Source organism: Ornithodoros turicata, chromosome 5 (genome assembly GCF_037126465.1).
Source record: "Ornithodoros turicata isolate Travis chromosome 5, ASM3712646v1, whole genome shotgun sequence".
Taxonomy (NCBI): Eukaryota; Metazoa; Arthropoda; class Arachnida; order Ixodida; family Argasidae; genus Ornithodoros; species Ornithodoros turicata.
Window position 1 is genome coordinate 27,022,524 of NC_088205.1, and position 21,054 is coordinate 27,043,577.

Consider the following 21,054-nt stretch of genomic DNA (forward strand, 5'->3'; position numbering starts at 1 on the left):
ATCGTGGCAAAAGTGGATTACGAGCGGCTGATCCCCTTAGACAAATGACGTTGGAAATCCCGTCCATCACAGGTATCCCAATTAGCTGTTACGCCAGCTAATTACACGCTTCGAGGGTTACACACTCGTGCTCAACAGAGTCGCTGGAGAGCGCTAGCTCCGCGTTGAGCCTTCGCTGTTTTTTCGTACAAGGTGACCCGAAGATGGAAGAATGCTTCGAGATCTTTGCAATTCTTAAACCGCTCGATATATCGAGCCCACTTCACGACATTTGAGTTGACACGTGGTGTTCTCCTCATATATTAATGAATTGATTACGATGTGACGGGTTCAAATCCTACCTCCTACTGTGCTGGTTTTCCCTGAGTTTTTCTGCAGATTCCATGCCGGCATGGGATGGGATGCCGGCACAGTTCCGCATGAAGTCTTCCCAGGACACAAACTCTCCCCTTTGCCTCCCCCTCCTTCCTGCTGTCCTCTCTCCATGTGCCCATGTCTGTGCAACGCTCATAGCCACAGTTGTATCGCGGCGCTAAAACGGAATACAAAGAGGACATATAGTCTCTGAACAGAGCGGACGAAGAAACGTCCACATTCGTGTTCGGACTAAGCACTAATGCAGCCACAAGGGGAAGTTTATGTCCATACTGTACCACACTGCTTAGGTTTTAAAGGAACAAGGTACAAATGCTGAACTCACAACTTTTTACTTCACGAACGTAAATAGAGAATTACGCAATACGGCAGGCGGGGAAAGCCTATGCACGTACGCCAAAAATCTGATCACCCATCTTCATCCCATATCCCCTGTTCAATTCCCTGAAAATGTTCAAGTCGCATCCCAGTGAGCTCCCAGCTTATTTATCATATATGCATATCGGTGCCTGGAGCATGTTTGTCTAAAGGTGAAGACTTCCCATTTTCTTTGCCATCTCAATTTCACCCGCTTCGCTTCGAAAACGTTTCCAGCACGCCAGCGGCGTATACGATAAGCGCGAACGGCAGAATCCCTCACGCGCCTTTATTTCCATTCCAGAGGAATTAGATAACTAAAAGGGTATGCGAGACTTTCCCCATGAGACACTCCTCGTGCCTTTTTTTTTTTTTTTTTTTGTCTTTCCCAACCTAACGACGTGTACATGATGAGAGAGTGCATCGCTAAACCCGCGGTAATTCTGCGTTCACATCCCAACGACCCGGTAATTACACGAGTAAGCTCTTCAGATACTAATGAGTCTCTGACAAGCAATTAAAGTGTAAACTCTCCAAGATTTCCCTCGCAGATCGTTTTAAATGATCGCCCTACTGCAACGTAAGAGAATATCAAGCGAAATACGACGCACTGCGGAACAGCAAACAAGGGGCTTCGTTTGCGTATTTCGATGTTGATGCAAGATCCGTTCCGGTTTCATTCCATGCACGAAACACGGGTTGCGTTTTAGATGCGGACGAAGGAAATCCCGATAAATGACTCACATGGTACGCGGAAAGGATCGCTCATTTGAGACGCTATGGAAATAACTAAAACAACTATATAAACACATTTCATATGTGCGTACCTGTATATTTGCGGATCAAGCACGCATAGGGGTGCTGCTTGATAAGCAAACACGCACAGTACGTGCCGCCTTTGAGGTTCGGTTTCTACGCACCCTTACGAGTGCATATATAAATGAAAAATAAATGATAAATTAATAAATTATTTGAATACATTTCATGCCGCTTGTGGCTTGCACAAGTACAGAACATTTTCCGCTGTAAGTTAACGAGGGGTTGTGACTGAGTTATGCAGTCCTGTACACGCCTAGAAAAGGTAACGCAATTGGACTCGATGTTTCGGCAGAAGCTTGCGACCTCTGCGCACATAGAATACCTGCGTATGGTCGGATAGAAAAGTACCTTCCTAGTTCTCCATAGCATGTATGACAGCTGTGTCCTCATGCAGATTGGACAGACTTTCGGAGTTCACTGAGTGGAACATTACTCTTTCCCACACCAATATATGTATGTCACAATTGCAATCATTAATCGATATAGTAATGGTATTATTATAAAAAAATACTATTATGTAAATGTGCGTGACACCTACCATTTAAAGTGCTCGAATGCATCGCATTTTTGGGATATGGGGTGTTAACATGCAAGAAGCTCCGTGTCATCTAATTTCTTTGTTATTTGCCAAAAGTAAAAAGGTTAGTTCTTTTTATCACGACGTTCCGTTGCCAGCTTGTGCCTACAGAAGACGCAATAAACATTGTTGGAGTATAGTATTCGTGTGCTGCAGTCTACGCTCTAAAAGCAGAAGTTCACCGCATAGCACGCTGTGCGCCAACCATTGCCCCGAATGATAGGATTACCGCTTCTGATTCGAAGAAAGAGTGGGCGTACAGCACTGTGCACACTGAACAGTAACACGACCTCCGTACAATCGGTGGCCCCAGTAGAAAGTGCGCAAGGGTTCGCCACAATGCGAGTAGTAAACAAGTAACTCGAAACCTGACCTTCATGTTTGCAACTCGCATTGTCGGGAACCATTGCGCATTTTCTACTGGAGCAACCGATTGTACGGAGGTCGTGTTACTGTTAAGTGTGCACAGTGCTGTGCGCCTTTGTTGTGGAAATTTGGATATATGATATTTGCCACAAAAAGGCGCCCCCCCCCGCCCTCTTCGAATCAGAAGCTATAACCCTACCATTTATGGCAATGGTTGGCGCACAGCGCGCTATGCGGTGAAATTCTGTTGTTAGAGTGTTCCATTAAAGGAATGCCTCATTGTGACATCGGCCCTGTGTACAGCTGTGATGTCAGCCCGACCTCGGGGTATGTTTCAAAACGGATGTTGGGCCGACATGATGGGTGTCGGCAAACGAACACTGGGCCGCTGTCAGCCCAACATCGGTGTGCTGCCTGTGATAATACCTGCACTGTTCAAACAGAACTTTAGACTATACAGGAGCTGAAAAATATACTACGAAGAAACTGGTTTGAGCCACGCGACTAGTGGATCCCGAAACTTACAGCTACACAATGAACATTGACAATTCAGTCTTTCAGTCTACGTAAAGTGAGTACCAGTGTTTTATTACACCTGCAACATACCACGAAGCATCTACATAACCTAAGCTGAACAGGATTTTGGAGAATCAGCATCATCTTTTCCAGCTGCGCTTCGATCCTTATTGTGAAGGGCGCATTATTTCATTCCCCACATCACCATCAGCACTGATGGGGTAGAGTATTGCCCCTGGCGATGAAACTCCCCGTTCATCATCTCCAAATAAAGTTATTATTTGCGCTACATCTTCAAATGAAACTGACACATTTTCCCTCCCATGACAAACGTTGCCCATCACGAAGACTGACTATCTCTATAGGCACGGTGTTTGCACAAATGGAGCTATCGTTGCAAAGTCCGAACTATATAAATGGATCCACCAACGGATAAGAGTTCCTGAACGGTGACATTATGGGGTCCTACGCTATGTTTGAACGGGCGAAAGAGCGCATGTTGGAGAGAGATTGATCGGTATTCTACAAGAACAAATGAAGGCTTCGACGTCGACGTGTTTTCGGAGGTGGTGTACGAGAGGCGATGCATTAGAAATAAGCGGGGGCGTTTCGTTGTACAAGTAGTAATTGAAGTGTACTGTTCCGCACATGGAAATCACCTTTTGACGTCGACTAAAGAATCTTTTCCCACTCGCCCCAAACTCACATCTTCTTTTGGCTCTTTTTGGCTAGTTAAACTAGCCACTAGTAGCGACTTTACAGGATTCTGATCCATGGACCTCCTAGCGGAACTATGTGAAAGAATACCGCTACCCGCTATACTCCACGAAAATGCAGTGCAGAACTAGCGTGGCTACATCGTCATTCATGTAGTAGTAGTTGTGTAGCGCGATATTATTACCATTACCAAACAATATTAATGCGATACACTTCTGCTATTTTGCCGCTACGGTACTCTCGTTGCACAAGTGTTCCAGTCGGTATAACAGCGGAAACCGAAGAGTGCGTACAGACGCGAACGAGACAGCAAAACGCTGTCTCATTCGCGTCTGTCTCCTTATGCACTCTTTGTTGTTCCATTAAGTATTCCAGTGCTTCACAAGTAAATATTATTAGCGTACACATCAATCCCACAGCGCACAAATGCACACTTGGTGTCGCTGCAGTAAAATTTGTCCGGCGGTGTAACTCTGATAGAGTTGCAGAACTGCATACCGTGCCGTTCTTCGGAACATGGGTATAGGTGTTCCCCGATTCCCATTTCCTGTGTGCTAGTTGCAATAGTTGTTTAGTTGCCTCTGCGGTTTCGATCTGTGTCCATTTTTACCCGAAAGGAAAGAGACATCTTTTTCTTCGCACGTTCTAGAATTGCCGTCATTCTATGTATCTTCTCGAACTCAACAGTTCTCCGTAACGAGGGGCTCTTGCTGTTTCTCTTCCTTTCCTTTTTTGTTGCTGTTCGTTCATTGCCTTCGGCTCCCAGCGCTTTTTAAGAATGAAATAAGATACTGCTGACAGAATACGCTTTGGTCGCACAGGCAGAGTTTGCAGACAGGCAGACCACACCTCCAGCCACGCCACCAACCGGGCTCAGTCACTCCCGCGGCTACGGATGTCACTATAAAGACATGGCGGTGCTTGCAAAGTCGACATCCTATGCTTCTTATACCCAAAGCGCACTGATGCAGTATCCACATCGCGCGCAATCGTGATTAGGCAGCGATTGTGATCGTTCTCAGGTGCGGACAAAGCGAGTCTCGGCGACAGAGATAAAAAACGCAGACACTTCTCACCCGTTCGCGAACATGATTACACCAATTACACAATTCGAGGAGGGTTGGCGCAGGCGCAGTGGCTTCCTTTTGCCCTCGCCTTCTCGCTACTCGCACTGCCGGTTCCGGGTCGGCAAGATGGCGGCTATGACAGCGGCCCGCACGAAGAAAACAACATCGACAAACGCCGAAACAGATGAAATCGCATTTGTATTAATGTGAATTTCTTTAAAGTAGACATCCTGAACCAGGGTTTTCTTTTAACTTCTGGGGGTATTGTGTAAAGCTTCCACCAGACGGCTGCAAATGAAAATCAAGATCACGAACGTGAAGTGCGGACGGTACGACATGCCCAGCGGGATTACGCCGACCAGGATTGCGGACCGATCCAGCTTGTGTGCGACGTGCGTTTTGGGCATGCATACATGCACACTGAGAAAGGAAATGAGAGGTACCTGAGATTCGGGGCCACTTACACGACATCACATCGTTAAGGCGTTCCAACCTTTGTGTAAGGAAACAAGACCTTGGTAGCTTAGGGGACGATGAACCAGCAGTCACGCGTTTCTAATGCCCCCGAACTCTGGGTAGACACAATCAGAGCTGTTTAGTTGTCATGTGGCGAATTTCATCGAGAAAGCAAATCTTGCCAAGCGATAGGCGCTGATTCAAGTACCTGCTCCCGGTGGTCTCATACGGGCTTGCGTCCCCAAACGGCAAGCCATTTGCCCTCGACAGCATGGAGGTAAGAAACTAAGGAGATGCCCTAAACGCCTCTCCCAATGCCAGCGGGCGTGCTGTGACCCGCGCATGGCATTGTGGTTAGCTGCCCACACACGTGACCCATAAAAGTCACGGCAAGACGTCATAAAACATGGCGTCCTCCATGCCCGGGGCGTATTTTACCTGAACACAGTGACCAGCTGCGGCCGAGGAACTTGTTTCCGGTTTCATAACATCTTTGGAGTTATCATACCCGTTGAAACACAAAATAACAAGCTCTGTGTGGTAGGAATGGATCACTAAATCGCAAGAAGACGTACGTACATCCTCGTGACATTGCCTGGCTTCTCTTTTGTTTTGCTCAACTTTTGCTGTGATTTATCACGCGGCAAATGTTGAAACACCTCATAACCTTCAAAGTATTGTGCAAATGGAATCCTTGAAGGTAAGAGGTTTGTTGAAGATGAGGTTTGCTAAACTTCCAAGCCTCCGCGCAGACCGCCATAACGCCGAAACATGTGGGGATCACATGACCGGGCAACTAGATGGGCGTGGTATTGCCAGGAGCTACCGCTAGAGGGGTCCCACGGCCCTCCGATCTTATAGCCCTCTCCTTAGTTTCTTACCTCCATGCTCGACGGCAACAAAGCGCGTCTTGAACACTGCACGGCACTGCAACCATCTTTCTTGGATTGGATTGATCACGCTCTGTAAATAGCCAATCCACGATTCCTCGGAATCACTGTCTACTATATATTATAGTACTCGTTTTTTAGTGAGGCCATGATACCGACGCTGTCCGAAAACATTAACCCGGTGAAACTCTCCAACGCCACTGCCGTCATTTGTTGCGCGCGTATACCTGTCTCCTCCAGTCCCGTTCCATCCGTTTTTCCTCATGCGCATTTGGTAGCCAAGGTCGTGCTGAAGACTGGGAGGTGGTGGGTTCGAATCCTACCACCAGCTGTGCTGTCTGAGGTTTTCCCTGGGTTTTCCAAAAACTTTTCAGACGTATGTCGGCACAGTTCTCCCTCAAGTCGGCCCAGGACGCAACCCCCTGTCTTCCACACTTTCCTGCTGTCCTCTCTCCACCGAGAAGACCCCGATATTCCCAGATATACCGATATATCTCGAAATTCTCGTTCTCAAAAAAAGGAAAATCAAGGAGAATACTGGATTGCTTCGTAAGATGATATGCGTTTTAAAAACACGACATCACTATTTAACCATTCATATTCATGTGTTTTCGATGTCTGTCCAAGTCGTATTAGCGAACGAAATCCACATTTTAGCAGCCGTTAGGCTTGGGAGGGCGGACACGACGGAGCGCAGCATGTTGATTAGTTTATTATTAGGTTAGTCCAAGTTCGGCGCTTGTGTTATGTCCAGGTTAGTCTCAGTTCGCCGTTGGCAGTTTCTCGCGCGCGACTGTGCATTTTATAGTCAGATAACATTTATTTACATTAGTGTATTTTGCAACGGGGATTTCGATCACTGTATTTCGAGGTACACCCCCGTCATGTGTCCACATCTGTACGCCGCTCATAGCCACAGTTGCTTCGCGACGCTAACCGGAATCAAAATAATCGTGTCAAAAGGTATTGCCCCTCGGAGCAAATGCCCTGGTTCTGCCAATGGAACAATTTTCGCACCTCCCCGGAACAATACTTCCCAATTCCCAATTAGACATTTCCTGAAACCGCAGTATGGCTTTTCAAGTCATCTTGTGTGCTTGCCCATATCCCGGCAGCCAGGGAGGGGGGGAGGGGATTTATTGGCAGAAAAAAAAATAAAAAGAAAGGGGAAAGGTCAGCCATGCAGACGCAGGCTTGCTATTCCCTAAACACACAAAAAAAGGAAAAGGAAAAAATATAAACAAGAAAGAAAAAGAAGTAACGAAAAGACAAATAATTAAATAAACAAATAAAAACAAGAAAAAAATGAAAACACACTCGGCTCACAGGAAGCTGAGGAGGCCCGTATAACGCAAAAAGCGGAGCACCGCTTTTGCGACTCTCCACTGGCTAGCTCGCTGCACAGGGCCAAGGAGTGTTGCGAGAGGAACGTCTGTCCGTCCGTCCGTCCGTGCACCCAAGCTCTGAGGGTACGGGGCCATTACATACATCGTGTCGTTACATCGACGGACGTAATGGCACGATGGATGTAACAGCTCATTGGATGTAATAGCACGGTATGGATGTAACGACGCGTTGGACGTAACAGCATGATGGATGTAATGACACGATGGATGTAACGACACGATGGACGTAACGGCCAAAAAATCTGGGTCGCCATGGGGGCGATGGGAGGTAAGAAGGTCGACGGGAGGAGAAGCCCGGATTAGGAATAGCAGGAGTGAACCGGTGACCCGCCTGTGTTCAAGACGACTACAACCCGCAGGCGATTGCGGTGTGTGTGTTTCTTTTGATTCTTTCTTTTTCGTTTTCTTTTTATGGAAGGAATAGCAAGTCGGCCTATGCCTGACTAACCTTTCCCCGCTTCTTTTTCAATATATCCCCCCCCCCACCCCGGTTGGTGGTCAGTGGCGATGTACATTCATCCACAATGCATAGTGCATGAATATCCATCAATAATGCGTTTCGGTACCTGGCCAATAATAATAGTTCCGCCCATCCTTTCTTTTCTCCCGGTCTCGCTGGCATGGGACGCGCGGACATATGCATCCGATGCGAAAACTTCAAATTGTGGCTTTCATTTCCACCCCATTCTTTCCCGAACGAACTTGAAAAGTGAACCAGTACAAACTAACCGCAGACAGTCTCGAAAAAAAGAAAAGGAACACGCACACACAATAAAGCTTTTACAAGCATAAGATGGCCCGTCACGACGGGAGCTCTGCTCAAGCGCTAACTTAACCTGCCAGCCACACGTACCACAACGTGTGGCTGCAACATGTGGCAGACATTGAAAATAAAATACATAACTAAATGAACTGAGCATGATTGAGCATGAACGTGTCTTTAATGATCTTATCTGTGTGCTGCTCTCACTATATAGTTGCGCAACGGTACCATTACCAAAGGAACAGCGACATTCGCATGGGGACCAGGTTCTCCTCCTATGTTTGAAAACAACTACGGAATTAACGACCTCAACACTTGCTGGCCACTGACGTAAGTGCGACAAAAAAGTACAGAACAGCGATCGATGCTGGAATGAACCGCGTTTGGGATGGTCGATGAAAGGCGCTGCGTAACAAGCACAGAACACCGACGAGAACATTGACCGAGTGTTCTGTGTCCGTGGATGTAATGGCTCGTTGGACGTACTGGCCCGATGGATGTGATGACTTGTTGGGTGTACTGGCTCATTGGATGTAATGACCCGTGGATATAGTGGCCAAAAATGGATGTGAAGTCTCGTTGGATGTAACGGCACAATGGATGTAACAGCTGGACGTAACGGCTCGTTTTTGGATGTAACGGCGCGTTGGATGTAAAGGCACGGTGGATGTAGTGGCACGGAATCACCTCTGAGAGGTGTTGCCAGAGCACGGCCCGATGATGGTGGTGACGCTGACAGTGGAGGAGCTGATGGGAGATATCGTCTTCTACAGCGCTGCAGGGGCAAGTGGGAGATGGGACGCGGCCCATTTTGAACAGACAAATGTTGTTGTTGTTGTTGGTTGGTTAAATAACAAGGGGAGGTTGAATTCGCGCAAGCGAATTCTGCTACCCCACCAAAAAAAAAAAAAAAGAAACTGTACGATCGCACCACAGAAGGTGCGAGCGCTAATTTATAGGGTTTCTAGTCCAGATTTCACAATGAAATTGACAAGAGCATTGAAGGCCGCGTCCCTGTGCTTAGCGTCCCATACGCCTAAGACTTTCTCTATGCTGAAGTTCCTGCTGTCGAGATGGCCGAGGGTCTGCCTCAAGATGCCTCTTTGTGCAGCATGTTTTGGACAATGCATGATGATATGGGGGCAGTGGAAAACACTGAACAGCCAAATGTGTTTTGCTCTCAACTATATAGCACATTCTCTAGAAATCGACACCCACCCACTTTCCGCACTAAATTTCGGCAAGATCACGACCCACTTGTTTACAACAGCGGCAACAGCAACGCGCACATCGGAATTCTGGAAAATGACTTCCTAGAGAACATACCCCTGCGTGTAGGATGGGTGGAGTTTTACTACATCACGAACGAAGCAGGCGGAAGGTCGTGCGAGCGACAGATCTCTACTGGCCGTACGAAGGGGCATCAACTGACGCCTAATCTAGACAGGGGCACGTTTTAAGATGGCATTAAATCGTTCTTTTCGGAGCACATTGAGCTTCGGAGAACTGGCACACGTATTAGGAGGGAGATAAATACAGGTTGCCTGAGAGCCGCGCGTTACTGGTGACCCTTTGAAGAAATTTGTGCGTCACTTGCCAACTTGCCAACGGCAGTGGAAGGTAAACAAAGAATGATAGAACGAGCTGGACGTCACACACAGACCAGTCTTCTGTTTGTCTCTGTGCGGAGACACAAAGAAAGAGTGATAAATGACTGCCACGGTGAAGAAAGAAACCCGATTTATGGACACGTTCCCTCGGCAAACCAGAGAAAAAAGGGATGACATATTGAGCAAAAAAAAGAAATTATGAAAGTGACAGGCAAGAATGAAGAAGAGAAAGAAAAAGTGTATCCGCTACGTCAACAGAGAAGGAGCAAACATTAGAATTGCTCCCGGAGCGCTGTGGTGACTTTGCGCTGTGGCGCTTCCCGCCATCTCCCTCTCTGTTATCCGTTCTCTCTTTCTCTCTCTATCTTTTCTGCATAAGCAAAGAGAGCTCCGATATTTTCCACAGCGAGAACTTTTCTCTTACAGTACTGTCGCATCTTCTAGTGCCACGCGTTGCAGGTGGCCTGGAATGCCTCGAAACACACTTGGGTACGGAGTCGTATAGACACAGCGGTGAAACATATAAGAGATGTAACACAGAGTGAAAGTACTCGGCATCATCAGAAAGCAATGTCCTCCTGTCAGAAAGACGGCAGCTGACGAAACGTTTACAGCTCTCTGATTTGTATTGCTAATTGTAGGATGGGAGAAGCGCAATGCCTGCCCACCTCTCTCATTGGCGGTCAGGTGTGCTGGCATGCAACAATGGTAGCACAACTCACTGGCAATAAGAGGTGTGGGTTGGAAACCCACTATCGCCGTGTTTGGATTGCATCGAGCTACACGACGAAAACCATGTCATTCGCAAATGGTGTCACTGTCGATGATTAAGACACGAGGGCCAATCATATGAAGCTATATACAAATACATTTATTATATTTTTATTTATTTTTCTCTAAACTAGCGAAACATTAGAGTATTTCACAAAAGTGTCGCGTTTTGGACGACGCTCAGTTGGCTAAGTATCACAAGCCAAAACAAGGAAGAAGTCTATGTGCGATGTGTGTATCGTCTATATGTCTATTTTTGAGGCATTTATGAACCGCATAAAGGGCAACCTCCATGGAGCGAATTTTTGCAACGAAGTTCGCGCGGCAGACTGCCACGCGCGTTCCGCCGCCAGTTGTTCGCCGGCACCAGCTCCATGGAGCGAAAAACCAGCGGACGGCGTCGGGAAGTCATGCTGTGATGCCACTGTTGCCAGGGTATAAGGTGAAAGCTTAGTGAAATCAATTGCTCGAAAAAGTGCATTTAATGTCACAAATTTTGCAACTAAATCCAGCATCTGTCTGAAAAGATGCGCCCAGTAACGTACCGAAAAGCATATTCACTACTGCGAAAAGAAAACATGTTTCTTGGCAGAGAATGCCTCACGTTCTAACGATGCAGTTGGCGAAACAGCGGGCAGACGACAGCATCCAGTTGCAAGAAGAGGACGACGACGATGATTCACGAGAGCAGACGACCACGTGCAGACGATCTGGCGTAGATTCGTAGCGGAAGAGCACTTTGATTGGTTCATCTGCAGTTGACGCTTCCGGAATCGCGGACGCTGGGCGAAAATTATGGCGGGCTAGAAGGCCGCCATAGCGAAAATATCTGGCATGGGCAGATCGGCGGCGGACGCTCACATTTTTGACGCCTCGCGCAGGGCGTCCGACGCTGAGCGAAGTTCGCAGCTTTTTCGCTGTGCATTCGCTCCATGGAGGTTGCCCTTAATGCCACAGCAATCGCGTGCACAACACAACGCGTGCCTTGCGGCGAGGCTCACTTTTAAGAGAGTGGGAATCGACTGGGAACGAGGGTAGCTATCTGAAAAACAGTGTTAAGCCTTCCTCCCTTCATGTCGAAAGTTCTTGTATTCGTGACAAATTATTGGAGTGCCAACTTTGTATTCGTGTTTAATTTCTCCTAACGGGTTGTGGTTGTTTTTGCTACCTCTCTACTGCCAAGGGTATACACAATCGGTGCGAGATAGAGAAAAGCGAATGAGCTCAGCGAATGCATTCGCTGAGGGAATGCGTTGCCGCCATTCGCATGTGATGCCATTTGGATTCACCGTGTGACACGGAACGAATGGCATTCGCTGGGAATGACATTCAATTTGCCGTCTCACAGGGTATTACTTGTTCGTTCGAACACTGCAATTCACGTTCCTTCTGACGCTTGCCTAACTGACATATATCAAGCACTCCAGAGCTACAACGAACAACATACTGCTTGTGTGTGCAAGATTGGTCCTGCAAGATTAATTTCCACTTACAATAGAAACAAGAAGGAAATTGAACACACACACAAAAAGGAAAGAATATGGAATAAACTCGTTTAAACAACAGCAGAAATTAACGCACAGTACAAGTTACAGAAAAAAAGTAAACTACATTACAGTTGCTCGTTTTTGAGCGCCAGCTGTTACGTGCTCAATTTCGCGAAGATCTTGTCCCATATGTCACATCGTCGAAACACAGAAGAGAAGAAACGAAGAGAAGAAGAAGAGGAGAATAAAGTTGCAAGACGCAGATCGGTCATTTCGGAGAGTCACGTTGTCTGTGGTGTTGGCCTCATTATGGTCCGTCCTAAGAAGTATACGCCTCCTGAAGAGCTTCGGACACATCGTCCCGCACAAGCGAATGCATCAACTCAGCTCAAATAAACGACTCTGTCGCTGTCGTTGATTTGATGTAACTTGTATCATATCCGCGGAGTTTTTTTTTTTTTTAAGCAACAACAACAACTTTATTTTTAGTTAACGACGTACAAGCACATACACAGGATGTTACCCTATATAAACTCTGAAGGACATTCAACTCTGGCAAATTTCAAAGCGATTCAGCATCGTAGTGCAAAGTTATAATGCAAAATGTATGAATCCCGTATTCACAACGTCCAAGATGGCGGTGTCGCAATTAGATGTTGAGACAGTACTCCCAAGACGCACAACAATGAGGAACTGATATTGCAGAACAGGTCGCTGCGATCCCAGCCGCTGACCTGACCTTTCCTCTCTTTTGTTTTTGTTCTAATAAAAAATTTAGGATGATCCATTGGTGGATACATTATAAATGCGTTAGCATAAACCTTTGGTTCCTTCTTTTGCTTCTTTCTTTCATTTTTGCTTCTTTTCCTTTGTTCCTTATTTTGCTTACGTTGCTCTTCCGTCTCGTCAGCACGTCGCCGTCGATCGCATTCCGTTTTCCTTTGTCGCCTACTTGGGCCGGCACTCGTACGCGGTTCGCACTCCATTGTATCCTCATCCGCACGGCGCGTACTACCGCCTGCACGTCTGTCCGCAGACGGACGTCGCAGTTTTCCCTTTGACTTGACCCTCCTAATGCTAACGCGTTAATATATCCCCCCCTCCCAGCCGCTTGAGTTCTGTGCGTCACGACGCCGTCTGGGGATCAGCGTTTGAACAACCCTTCAACAACACCGCCATTTTGAATGTATTGAATGCGCGGTTCGTACATTTTGCATTATACTTTTGTACAACGATGCTCAATCGCTTTTAAATGTAAAAGGATTGAATGTCCTTCAGAGTTTCATATAAAGACAACACAACTTTCCATCTGCGTTGAGTAACTGCCAAGCATGACATGCAAGCACAGGTAGGTTGCACCCTGAAGATACAGTGATTCATTGCCCTAAATCAATCAATTGCTTCGCAGCTCTTCTCGGGAACTATACGCTCATAGTATGTATTGAGTTAACGGAAATAGTTTATCTGATCAGAAGTTCTTCTATGAAGTTGCTGGTTCTGGTGAGGTCTCCATTTTTATTCTTTGCATTTTTACCGTTTTATTTTTCATGACAGCGGAATCTGTCAGCTCATGTAATCGATTTTTCCTAGTATATTTACGTTATCAATCGAACAGTTATGTGTAGCGAATAAGTGCGAAAACACGTTCGTCCTTCGATGTTTGGGAATCTTGAGGACTCGACACTGTGAAGCATGGTCTGTCGCCTTCTCCTCTGATACGTGATTCAATACAGGCACAGGACGTACCAGTACCTCGACGGCACTAAGTCTAACGCCTTTAGCAGCCTTATCGAGACACGCCATCTAGCCAGAATAAACGCGGGCAAGCAATGACCATCGATATCGGCCGAGGTTGTTTGGTTAATGGGAGATGTAAGCGTATACAGTCTCATCGCAGGATTTTGTGATGGGTCGATAGAAACACTCGAGGCAGTCAATATAAGGAGAAAGACAAGCATAGGTTAGTTGCTCCCCCTGAAAAGGTAAATAATTATAGACACGTCCTTTTCGGCTAGTATGCTTAAACAGGCTGCCGCTACATCATTCCACATATCGCACGAAAAACGATGCAGAATGATCAACCAGGGTTATAGCCAGCTCCGTGTGGTCGCAGTCTGGGCGCCCTCCAAGCACACACAGGCTTGGATGATGCCGTTACTTACGCAATATGTATTGGTATGGACAGCACATATGAATCAATAAGGATATCCTTACTTATAGGTCGAAGCGAGAGCAGTCATGTGCGACCATTCACGCAGTTATCACGCCTTTGCCCACACGGACATAAACCAGTGGCGTAGCCAAGGAGGGGAATGTGTTTCAGGGGTGCAATGCCACCCCGAAAACCGTACCTTTGGTAGTGCATTTCAAAGACGGAAAACATGGGTGAAATCCCCCTCCTCCATGTAAAAAGTTCCCGTAAAACCCCTACCCCTTCTTCCTTTTTTTGGAACAGCAAGCCGTCCTCTGTCTGGCTGACCTTTCCTTTTTCTTTAATAGATCTTCGTATCCCTCTCCCTTTGCCGAAATATTTTTCTGGTTACGTTACTGACACAAGATGCTTTCCTTTAACGAAGAAAGGAGCACAGTGCGTTTCATGGGAAGGGGAAAACAATAATCATGCTAAAAATGTCCTTCGTGACACACATCTAAGTGGGAGACTGTCTTCCAACATTAATGGTACTATAGTACACCATGAAATACTATATGAATACATTGTTGCCACCTCATGAGAGGACTTTCACGCTATTTCCATGCAAAGCATCCTTTTTAAGGTGAGCGGCAGAATGCGTCTGACTCCACTTCAGCAAGGAAAGCCAGTTTAAACGCGATAGATATGGGGAGAGAGATGGGATGGGAGAGGCCACTGCCCTGCATGGGAGGATAAAGCCGCTATAGCGCTGCAGCGCTGACCACTTTATCTTACAATAAGCGAGACGTGTGCGGAAGTTTACAGTCCATTAGCACGTTAGTAATTTGTTATAAGCTAATGAGGACGCTAGTTACCAAATTTTGGGGGTTATAAATAAAAGCGATACAAATGGCGTTGACGTTTTGCTGGAAGCTCCGCCCAGGATAGTGCTATATATATATATATATAATACTACACATGCATGCATAGCTATGTTGAAATATTACTTTGCGCGTTCTTATGGCAACTGTGTACATTAACGTTTACTCTGTGTATATATTGTCTTCTTCGGAACATGTTTATACGAGGAAAATAAAGTCAGGACCAGGAGGCGCGTGAGGCGCGAACGTGGTTCACGTCCTGGTTATCGCGAGACCGAGTACGGACGTATTTTCTGATAACTCAACGAAGGAACGATACTGTGTCATTACCGCTAGCTTCTGCAACTGATGCGTATCTGCAACACGTTACTCATTATTATTAGCAGCGGCATGGCCGAGCGGGTGAAGGCGTCCCGCCCGTTGGTGGTAGCCAAGGTCGTGCTGAAGACTGGGAGGTGGTGGGTTCGAGTCCTACCACCGGCTGTTTTCCCTGGGTTTTATGAAAGACTTTCCAGTCTAATGTCGGCACAGTTCCCACTGAAGTCGGCCCAGGACGCATACTAACCGCCCTGTCCCCCACTCCGCCCTGCTGTCCTCTCTGCATCTGTCCACATCTGTACGCGGCTCATAGGCAAAGTTGTTTCGCGGCGCTAACATGAATGCACACACAAAACACACACATTATTATTAGTATTGCCATGGTCGTGACAGTGTTGCGCGATTTTATTTCTTCGCCCTCAAAAATATGCACCAGCACCGAACTAGGTGGCCACACAACAGCGACTGCAGCACAAGACGGTCAGAGAAACGCCAATTAAACTACATTAAAAAAAAACTGATTTTCACTAAAGTATAGCATCTCTCGTCATTCCCTGCGGGCTTCCCGTTGCGACATTTCGTTCCTCACAATACAGGCTTTATAGCTACTTCCAAAAATAATGAGGAAGGCGAAAAAGAAACCAAAACTAACGACAGCCTGCAACCCAGGATGGTGAAAGTCTACGATACTCGACGGCTCTCGACATAACTGTACTCGTCTCTCACAGACAATGTGGTATACTATAAATAGCAATCAGAGGAGAAACTTTGTAGGAGCGACTGCACCATTCATCAAGACTCGGCCGTAACCTTGCCCTTTCGTAATTTCAGTGGCCATTCTTCTCGACAATTGTGTGGGATTCGAATAGCAGCGCCACTGGCTGAGCCTCGTGTAGAGCAAGTATGGCGGGCTAGAGCCCGCCATGGAGCAAGACAAAAAGGCAAGACGTAAAAAAAGAAAAAGCGGAAAACGAGGAGAAATGAGGAAGATAACTCCGCTGCCCTCGTTTGTGTTCGCAGATTGGTAGGACTTTCTCTTATTATGTTGCTTGTGGGTACTAGCTCGATTCTCGAGGGCAGAATGTATTCATTGCCATGGCTTAGATTGCTTTCTCAGTTCATTTAGGACGAGCCGGGCAAACAAGACCAGATGTCACAATGGCGGAGTTTCTCAGCTGTTAAATTGGAATGCAAGCACGCTGACAATGCGCAGACTACAGAGAAGAGTGTAGGATGGAGTATAATAGAATTTTTTTTTTCACTCCATTGTGGAAGACTTTGTCTTCTCAGTTGCTAGTCCTACGCTCTTCGATAGAGTCGACGAACAGCAACATCAATTGGAAGTGGGGCGCTCTGCGTAAAGGGAAATAACACGGGGAGGCCGATCGCAGCAATGAGGACCTGCTGCTCCGCATTCGTGTGTTACAGTCTTATAGGGTTGCCACCAGGCCGGTATTATACCGGCACGGCCGGTTATTTGCTCGCTGTGCCGGTTGCCGGTAGGAAGGTGATACCGGCAGCCTTTTGCCGGTATTTGTGGCTCAAGACCTTCCATAGGGGCTTCTGCGGGCTTTCAGGTCAACATTCCACTATAGCTTGAATAAACCTGGAGCACAGACCCAACTCCGCAGTCACCAGTCGTTTTCTTAGCTATTTATTTTTATTATTATCATCGTTCTTCATTAATTATGCATCGTTAAAATTATATATAAAATATATAAACTAATTATCATCGTTATTCTTGTGTTCGGAGGGGATAAGATTAATGGGTGTGCAAAGCTGTTGGTGGTTGTGTCGAGCCAGCTAGAACTAAGGCCGTATACAACCATCATGAGATCTCCGCCTGCAAGGGTTTGTCTGCGTCAATGAGTTTTTCAAAGTAAGGGGCAGACCAGTCCGGTTGCTCCAATACGATCCAGTGTAGCGTTCATGCATGTTTATAGCATCAATGATCCTGCCACATACACGATTATCTTGAGCAAGCACGCTCACTCTTTCTCTCTCTGTGCTCATCCACCCCTCGCCCACTTTCCCTTTCCCGCGAGCCTTTCCTCCTTTCCCTCTATTCCACCTCCTCTCCCTCGGCCGGTATTTTTCACTACGAAAGGTGGCACCCTTGTTACAGAGCACATACAGAGCACAATGTATAGAACACATGTGTCGCCTATTAGGTTAGGTTGGGCTAGGTTGGATTAGGCAACAACACCGCAACGCAGTCAAAGATGAAAATCCCATCCGGGGGGCGGGAGGGGGTAACCTTGGGTAGACGAGTGGTCTGCCTGCATAGGCTGGCGGTACTTTGGAGGGAAATGGGTGGGAGGGGAAGGGGAGGACCCTTAACTTATTGACTGGTAAGTAGTATGTGTTCTTATTGCCGTCTTTGTGGGTCGACGACCTTGAAAAAGCCCAGAAGAGCTGTTAAGACGTGCTTCCAACGATGGAGGTTGCCACGAGGCTAGACAATATCCTGGAGTTGGGGTTCAGACGTGCCGGTGTGCGGCACAGCTTGCTGCAGACTGCGTCTTGCATATGATGTGGATGGGCAATAGCGTGCTCCCCCGTTTCTGTTTCCTACAGTGGGGGCATCCAGGGCTCAGGGTACGGCCACGTGAGCTTGAAGACGTGTGTAGGCACTGCGGGATCGGATGCGAGGGAGCAGAAGAGCATCGGCGCTGGAACGGCCACCAGTTGCACAGAAGGGTGGTGCAGATCCGTCTCTCGTGTGCTTGCCATGGTGTAGCCTCCACACATGCCCCATGATTGATTTCGAGCAGCAGAAATTGCTTCGGGAGAGCTTTTGACTTTCGGTCTGCTTCTCGCAGCTGTTTTAGCCAGAGCGTCAGTGTGGTCATTGCTTGCTATGCCGTTGTGGGAAGGTATCCACTGTAGCGATACTGCAGTGCCCTGGGATTCAAGCTGTGCTATATGCAGCCGGTAGGGATGAAACAATATCGATGTTTTATGCATGCGACTTCCCTTGACCAAGTCGTTCGCACATTGCTGTAACGACCGAAACTGTTGGTGCCGCAGGTGATCTTATTCGTCAAGACAGACGCATTATTGTCAAAGAGCTGGCTGAGTTGAGAGATCAGGATGTAAGTGTTGGGTAAGCCGATTTCATTATACGAGAGAAGTCCGAGCGGTACTCATAGTCAATTCTGGCAGTGACTTCCCTAGATCTTAACTATCGGCGGCCAATCATTCCTTCATCTGTTATCACATCATCTCATCTCATGCTGACTACAGTCGTCGCGCTGCTCACATAAGAGAGACCAACAACGGCAAGCCAGTCTCGTTGTCACCACCACCATTATACGGGAGAAGTTGCAGTATGCAAAGGTGTCCGCAAGGTGGATTCCCGGGAGCCTTACGCATGAAATGAAGGAATGCTCTGTCGAGGCATGTACAGCGCTTCTCAGACGCTATCAGGAGGAAGGGGAGGTGAAGGAATTTTTTAGTTGCGTCGTCACTGGTGACGAAAGCTATGTGCATTACCTTCAACAAAGGACAAGAGAGAAAAAAAAAAGAAACGATCACAGAATGGAGTCACAGCTCGTCACCGAAACCGAAGAAGTTTCGAAGTCATGCAGGCGCGGGGAAAGTCCTTTCGAAGTTTTTTTTTTTTTTATCACAAAGGTACTACCGTTGAGCACTATATGCCTGGGGGCATACGGTGAACGCCAAAACATATTGTGATCTGCTAGTGACACATCTGAAGCCCGCTAAAAGGACAAAACGCCACGGGCAACGAAAGCGGCGATATATGGGCTAGCATAGTTGGCGTGCATGACAGGTGATTCTGGGGCGCACAACGCCTAAAAGAAAAACGTAAACTAAACATGAATAAAAAGAAACGTAAGGAAATCATTTTTTAAACAAATTTCAGAATTTTCAAGGGCATTCCTCTCCAACGTAACAATGCCCGCCCGCATACGTTCCGTATGACTACCGCAACCATTTCCGTACTTCTATTTGATTGCCTTCCACATCCACCATCTTCTTTCTTTGTTTATTTATTTATTTATTTGGTAGACGATTTAGTAGAATACAGAGTCAGATATGCAACTGTAAGGGCGGACCCTGTTATACAGTCCCTGAAAAAAGAAAAAAAGAAAAAAGAAAAGAAAACATGGCAGCATACTGTCCCGATAGGACAAAGGTATTCGATACCACAGATTGCATAAATAGGCACTTTTGGACACTGTGAAAAAATTACATGACACACATTATTTACATACATTGATTATGACACATCCATTAATTGCATAAATAAAAATGGGCTAGTTTACGGATGTAACTAGTTGCAGAGGAAGTATTTTCGAGTCTTATGTTTAAATAGATCGAAAGAAGTGACACTTCTAATGCTCACTGGCAAATTATTCCACATCGTACAGCCGTAGAATTTAAAAGAGAAAAATTCACCAGGCCTTGCGCCTTCGGGCTACCACGTCTTTGGAGGACTCACGGACGATCTTGGCCGTAAGTCTGCATCCGACGAAGATGTGAAATCAGCAGCGAATGAAAGGTTACGCACCTGCCCAAAACAATTCTTCTCTGCTGGAATACAGGCGCTTTCCGAAGAATGGCGCACCTGCATTGAAAATCTGAAAATCCCATCTCATCGTCATCATTTATTGTTGTTGTTGCTCAGGGGCTATACGTGGAAAAATAACACAATGTTTCCCAGTCCTACCCTATAGCACGTACCTGCATGTAGCCACACAAGTGTGCGCGGACTCACCTTATGTGTAAATCGACTCCCCATAAAAATTATTATTATTTGTGCTTCGTTTATTATTATTATTATTTCTTGTATTATTATTTGAAATTATAAGTAATCCTAAATAACTTACAGACGGACACTGAAAATGCATATTCGTGCATTTTCAGTGCCCGTCAATAAGTTATTTGGGATTATACTTTTTGAACCACCCTTCGTATACGTTCCTGAACGTCAGCAACTCCAGACGCATTTGCTCTAAACGCTCGCTGGCTTTAGAGAAGAGCACGTTCTCAACGCCGTGTTCATATTTTAAAATTGATTAGCGAATCAATATACGTGCACTGGTGTGTTTACCGCGATCAAAATTCTTATCGCACCTTGAGGCGGCAGAACACTGGCAAAGGCAGCAAAAGAAACAGCAACAACACTTAAATTATGAACGGTGACGCCATAATAATGCTGGAAAGATATCCTACCAATGACCGATATTTCTTGCCCATTCAGTTCTCTGCGTCAGCTCAATTTGAAGGTGCATTCTCTGTACCATGCGTTATTTATTGGTCGTCTACGGTGTCGCTTTCTGTCATTCTAAGTCGACGCTTCCGATCGAAATCCTATATGCACGTTAAATTCCTATCATACGTTCGAAACGCAGTCCACTTAGCCGCGACACAGGAAGTAGCAGCGATGTTTAAAAATCGCAGGTATGGCGAGCAGCTCCTATATGCAAGCTGCACGCAGACCTTAACAATGGCAAGTTACAAAAAATAAAAGAAAATCGTTTGAGGCGTGTGGGAAGGTTTTTGAAATTGGTACCTGCGTGC

At 46.5% G+C, this 21,054-nt stretch overlaps 2 protein-coding genes across 6 annotated transcripts in view; one reads left to right on the forward strand and one right to left on the reverse strand.

Moving 5' to 3' along the window:
• LOC135394256 (uncharacterized) overlaps positions 1-21,054 on the reverse strand; it is a 726,492-nt gene that overhangs the window by 441,217 nt on the left and 264,221 nt on the right. The window lies entirely within an intron of this gene.
• Positions 1-21,054, forward strand: part of LOC135394255 (CD151 antigen-like) — a 257,319-nt gene that overhangs the window by 95,987 nt on the left and 140,278 nt on the right. The gene's annotated exons all lie outside the window — the stretch shown is intronic.